Below are 6,188 nucleotides of genomic sequence, written 5' to 3'. Positions count from 1 at the left end.
TTATTTATTTATTTATTTATTTATTTATTTTCCGGAGCTGGGGACCGAACCCAGGGCCTTGTGCTTCCTAGGCAAGCGCTCTACCACTGAGCTAAATCCCCAACCCCTCCGCCTATACTTCTTCAGGACTGAACATCCTTGTTTGCTTCATTACTCCTGGTTTATACAGCACTGGGGACCAAACCCAGGTCTTCATACACTTTAGACAAGCACTGTGCTTGTCTAAACTACATCCCTGGTCTCAAAGGGCTTTATTGAGGCAGGTCATACGATTATACAAGGGAAGACATTCTGTGGCTGTGAGGAGAGGGTTATCGGAGGCCAGGATGCGGTTGGGAGGCCACCGTGGTATACACAACTAACGACGTCTCAACGGAAGGCTCCGCTGCTATGGTGGACCAGTAGGGAGGACCAATGGAAGACAAAGCTTTGGCTCAGGGTCCACAGTCAGAGATGAGGACAGAGAAAGTCTGTAAGTGACAGGGGTCAGTGTACCAGTGAAGTGTGAGTCCTGCTGGGGCTGTGTATTAACTGCCGCGGCTGCTACACTCTGAGCCAGCGCAGAGCGCAGAGACTGCGCGGGCATATGAGTCAGCGTTCTCGAGAGAAACGGAACTGATAGAATGAATCTATCCATCTACATCTGCGTCTGCATCTATACCTGTATGTATGTATGTATGTATGTATGTATGTATGTATGAATGTTTATGTAGCCTGGCATGCATATGCCTTTAAATGGAGGGGGTTTATGCCAGCCTGGATAGAGTTGCATACACAGAGAACTTTGCCTCCAAAAACAAAAAATGGGATTGCCTAGAGGATTAAGGCAGACAGATCCCCTCATTGTGTGTTCAAAGTCTTCAGCCTGGTCTGAATAACTAGACTCCAAGTGAAGGGATGCACTTGCCAGCAAGGGGGAAAGCAAGCAGGCAAACGGTGATCTTTTCCTTCTTCCGCATCCTTTTTGTAGGCTGCCACAGAAAGGCGTGGCCCAGATTAAAGACAGATCTTCCGATCTCAAAAGATCTGGATTTAGGGTAGATTTTCATGTTTCAAATAATTTAATTAAGAAAATAATTAGGTGCATCCAGCCACTTGGCTCTCAGTTAATTCCAGATGTGGTCAAGTTGACAACCAAGAACAGCCAGAGAGAAGGGAGCCTTTTCTGGCGTTGATTTCCCCCTTGGTTCATATTTGGATTCAATAAAATTTAGGTGCTCACTTCTGCAGCACATATGTTAAAGTCGGAGCAATACAGAGATTAGCATGGGCCCTGCGTGAGGATGACACGAAAATTCGTGAAATGTTCCATATTTAAAACAAAAAAACAAAAACAAAACAAAATCCCAAGAAAAAAAAACAAAACAAAACCGGCTGTGCCTCTTTTCTCCCTTCCTTTTGTACTTTTGTTTTTAGAGACCAGGTTTCTCTCTGTAGCCCAGGCTATAGCTCAGATCTGCCTGACTCTGCCTCCAGAGTGCTGGAACTAAAGTCATGAGTCGTCACTGCCCAGCTCTTAATTTTTTAACTTTTACTGTTTATTTTTATTTTTACTTAAAAATAAAAATAATTTATTTAATGATAAAAATAATTCTTTTTATTCTGTGTGTGTCTAGCGTGCGTGTGTATGTTATCCACTCCGTGAATGCAATTCCCAAAGAGGCCAGAAGAGGGCATCATATCCCGTGCAATTGAAGTTACAGATGATTGCGAGCCTCCGAATGGAGGCTGGGAACTGAACTCAGGGCCTTTGCAAAGGAAGCAGGTGTTCTTAATTAACACCACGGAGCCACCTCTCCAGTGCCTAGTGATGTGTTTTTTATGACAATCTGTCTGGCTACTCCAGCAAGAGAAGCTGTTGTCTGACCAGGTCTTCTCTGCCTGGCCTTGCAAGTAGGTTCTGAGGAACACAGAACTGTTTGCAGGCACACGCAGGAAGTGAAAACAAGGTCATATCGGTATCAACCAGCCAGATAACCTGTGAGATGTAATGATGATTTTGCCGAGCTCTCTCTCAGGAATCTGAGATCAGCACACCGTGCCAGTACACTGAGCAGGATTGTTGATTTCCTAGGGAGGTTCAGAGGAAGTGGCTGCTTGGGGAACTGGATTCTGGGAGCAGAGCCTCCCCCCCCCCCATTTGGTAGCAGCATACAGTGGCCTTGTCAGCACTGTTACTTCAGCTCTGGGGATTCTGGAAGGATTCTCACTGCACAGGGGGCTGAAGAGAGTCAACTTACGACCAAGTCGACCAAGTCGTCCTAGCCTGACACCTTCCCTTGTCAGTCAGTACCGTTTACAGGAAGGCACTGGAGCAGGGCAGCCTTGAGTTTTGACACCAGCCATACCTCTTTGACCCCAGTCTTTCCCTCAGTTTTCTCAGCTATGAAATAACAACCTTGCCTTCACTGAAAAGCCACATACAGATGTAACTTCTGATTATTTTTCTGAATGTCGGAGTTCCACCATAGAATCTCCAGGGTCTAAAGGTGTTTTGTTTTGTTTTGTTTTTTCTCCTGGCCAACTTCAGCTCTCTGTCACGATTCTCCCTATCTCTTAAAAAGGAAAAGATTGGAACCTGCAGAAGGCTTAGGGCTCTCTCTGCAGACCATGACGTGGAGGTTTCTAGAAAGCAGTGATGCTTTGGGGTCAGGAGCGAGCAGGGGACTCAAAACTGTGCCTCTCTGTCCTAAGACTTCCGTGACATGGGACATCCACTGTGAATTATTGAGGTTATTAAAGATAAATGTTGGGGTTGGGGATTTAGCTCAGTGGTAGAGCACTTGCTTAGCAAGCGCAAGACCCTGGGTTCAGTTCCCAGCTCCGGAGGAAAAAAAGAAAAAAAAAAGAAAAGGAAAAAAAAATAAAGATAAATGTTCCAGCCCATTCCATCTTATTAAAGATAAATGCCCTGGCCCGTCTGCCGTACTGCTCAGACTACTGAGTCAGATCCAATAATCTATATTTTAATACACTTCCCAGAAGATTCTAAATGCACCAAAGTTTGAGAACCACTGCCTTTCCTATAAGTTGCATCCTCCTCCTCTGTGACCTGGTTTCCTCTGCAGGAGAGTACCTGCTCTCAGTTTAGCTGGGGCCTGCAGTACAGTCTGGTTCCTGGCACAGAACCTAAAGCCTTTGGAACCTCCTGCTTGATGAGCTTTTTATTTGACAATAATGGTGGGGAGAATGATCAAAAGGTTCAGGATTGGAGCTGATTATCAGAAAAATCAGCTAGGAATTAGGGGACTAGAACTCTCAGCCCCTGACACGCAGTGGTGGTCCACATCTTTGATCCTAGCACTAGGGAGGCAGAAGCAGGGATCTCTTGTGAGTTCCAGGCCAACCTGACCTGCAGTTCCAGGACAGCGGAAGCTACACAGAGAAACCCTGTCTGAAAAAACACATCAAAAAAAAATTTTTTTTAAGCCCTTGTTTTAGTCAATGTTCTTTTGCTGTGAAGAGACACCATGACCACAGCAACTTTTATAGAGAAAAACATTAAATTGGGGCTGGCTTACAGTTCAGAGCTTCAGTTCATTATTGTAATAGCGGGAAGCACGGCAGCACACAAGCAGACATGGGGCTGCAGACACGGGGCTTCAGGGGGAGCCAAGATTTCTGAATCCGAAGGCAGGAGAAGAGAGTGACACTAGGCCTGGCTTGAGCATTTGAAAGCCCCAAAGCCCACCCTCAGTGACACATTTCCTCCAACAAGAACATGTCTGCCACAGCAAGGCCACACCTTCGAATCTTTCTTTAGTGATACCACTCCCTCATGATCAAGCATTCAAATATGGGGGTCATTTTTATTCCAAGTACCACAGCCCCATTCCTCAACCTCTGGGGAAAGGAAAGGGCCTGGAAGTTGGGTCCAGTCCCCAATGGCCAATGACTTAATGAATGATACTTAAAGATATGTTGCCAAAACCCTGAAGAAGTGGAGCGTTGGTGTGTTTCAATTGACTGGCGTGCACACTGATGTTCTCAGAAAGTGACTGAGATGGCTGAACCTCGTCGTCAACCCAGCAGGACTAAGGATCAGCCAGGAGACACACCTCCGGCCATTTCTGTTGAGGGCGTGGTTCCAGGAGACACACCTCTGGCTATTTCTGTTGAGGGCGTGGTTCCAGGAGACACACCTCTGGCTATTTCTGTTGAGGGCGTGGTTCCAGGAGACACACCTCCGGCCAACTGTTGAGGGCAGCAGGGACACAAGGATCTGTTGAGGGCGTGGCCAGGAGACACACCTCCTGGCCATTCTGTTGAGGGCGTGGTTCCAGGAGACACACCTCCGCCATTCTGTTGAGGGCGTGGTTCCAGGAGACACACTGGCCATTTCTCTGAGGGCCATCGGCCATTCTGTTGAGGGCGTGGTTCCAGGAGACACACCTCCGGCCATTTCTGTTAAGGGCGTGGTTCCAGGAGACACACCTCCGGCTATTTCTGTTGAGGGCGTGGTTCCAGGAGACACACCTCCGGCCATTTCTGTTGAGGGCGTGGTTCCAGGAGACACACCTCCGGCCATTTCTGTTGAGGGCGTGGTTCCAGGAGACACACCTCCGGCCATTTCTGTTGAGGGCGTGGTTCCAGGAGACACACCTCCGCCATTTCTGTTGAGGGCGTGGTTCCAGGAGACACACCTCCGGCCATTCTGTTGAGGGCGTGGTTCCAGGAGACACACCTCCGGCCATTCTGTTGAGGGCGTGGTCCCAGAGAGGTTCAATCTAGAAAGGAAAATCCATTCTGAATGTGGGCAGTGCCATCTCACAGGGCGGGATCCTGGGACAGGTGAAAAGGACAAGGGAGAAAGGGAGCTCATATCGCCTGCCGCTTCTTGACTGCCATCTCAGTCAGGGCTTCTATTGCTGAAAGAAAGAAACACTGCGACCAAAAAGCAGGGTAGGGAGAAAGGGGTTTATTTGGCTTTCACTTCCATATCACTGTTCATCACTGAAGGAAGTCAGGACAGGAACTGAAACAGGACAAGATCCTGGAGGCAGGAGCTGATGCAGGGGCCATGGAGGGTACCGCTTACTGGCTCCCTCTCTGCTGTCTTATAGAACCCAGGACGACCAGGCCAGGGATGGTCCCACCCACAATGGACTGGGCTCTCTGCAATTAATCACTGATTAAATGTCCCTTAGGCTTGCCCTACAACCTAACCTTTTTTTTTTTTAAAGATGTATTTATTTATTATATATATATAGCTGTCTTCAGACACACCAGCAGAGGGCATCAGATCTCATTACAGATGGTTGTGAGCCACCATGTGGGATTTGAACTTAAGACCTCTGGAAGAGCAGTCAGTGCTCTTAACTGCTGAGCCATCTCTCTAGCACCCCTACAACCTAATCTTATGGAGGCATCTTCTCAATTGCCGTTCCTTCCTCTCTGATGACCTAGCTTCTGTCAAGTTGACATAAAACTAGACAGGACAACAGTGTAGCTCAGCCATTGCTCCCCCGCTGTGACTAATGGCAGTCCTCTGAACTGTAAGCCAAAATAAATCCTTCTTCCCTCAGTTCTTGTGCCATGTATTCTGTAACAGCTATGAGAAGAGTAACCAGCGAGTTGGCATTCCCAGAGAGGACATGGAAGCCCTAGGCCCCTACAGCTTGCCTTCTATTTGACTTTTCCTTAAGAGTGAACATAAAGTATATTTCTTTCTAATTTCTGTGAGCCATTTTAATGAATTATCAAACATAAGGGAAGCCCATGGAAACCCCCAGATTTGCAGTCCGCTGGGAAGAAGAATTTGTGGCTAACTCTCAGATGAGGGTAGTCTTGTGAGACCGAATCCTTTAGCTTTATAGAATCTAACCCTAACTCTGGGTAAACAGGACCAGAAATTAATCATCAATCAGTCATCAATTATTCAATTTTTTTTCAAGACAGGGTTTCTCAGTATAGTCCTGGCTGTCCTGGAACTTGCTCTGTACTTCAGACTGGCCTTGAACTCACAGAGTTCACAGACCTGCCTCTGCCTCCAGAGAGCTGGAATTAAAGACGTGTGCTCCTGCCATTGCTGTCACCATCACCTGGCTAGAATTTAATTTAATTTATAAGGGAAGATAAGAGTGGTATCCATTTAAGCTGGAGAGATGTCTCATTGGTTAAGAGCACTTGCTCTTGCGAAGGCGGGGGCAGATGGTTTCTTAAACCCACATGGTAGATCATAGCCATCT

The 6,188-nt window shown here is 47.1% G+C and overlaps 1 non-coding gene across 1 annotated transcript; it reads left to right on the top strand.

Annotated features, from left to right (window-relative positions):
• Positions 1-1,214: 1,214 nt before the first annotated feature.
• LOC116906323 lies at positions 1,215-1,318 on the top strand. Its single transcript, XR_004388610.1, has one exon. It is a non-coding gene; the product is annotated as a U6 spliceosomal RNA (small nuclear RNA).
• Positions 1,319-6,188: the final 4,870 nt, after the last annotated feature.

The sequence above is a fragment of the Rattus rattus genome, chromosome 7 (assembly GCF_011064425.1).
Source record: "Rattus rattus isolate New Zealand chromosome 7, Rrattus_CSIRO_v1, whole genome shotgun sequence".
In the NCBI taxonomy this organism is placed as follows: domain Eukaryota; kingdom Metazoa; phylum Chordata; class Mammalia; order Rodentia; family Muridae; genus Rattus; species Rattus rattus.
This window is presented reverse-complemented; position numbering and strand designations above follow the sequence as displayed.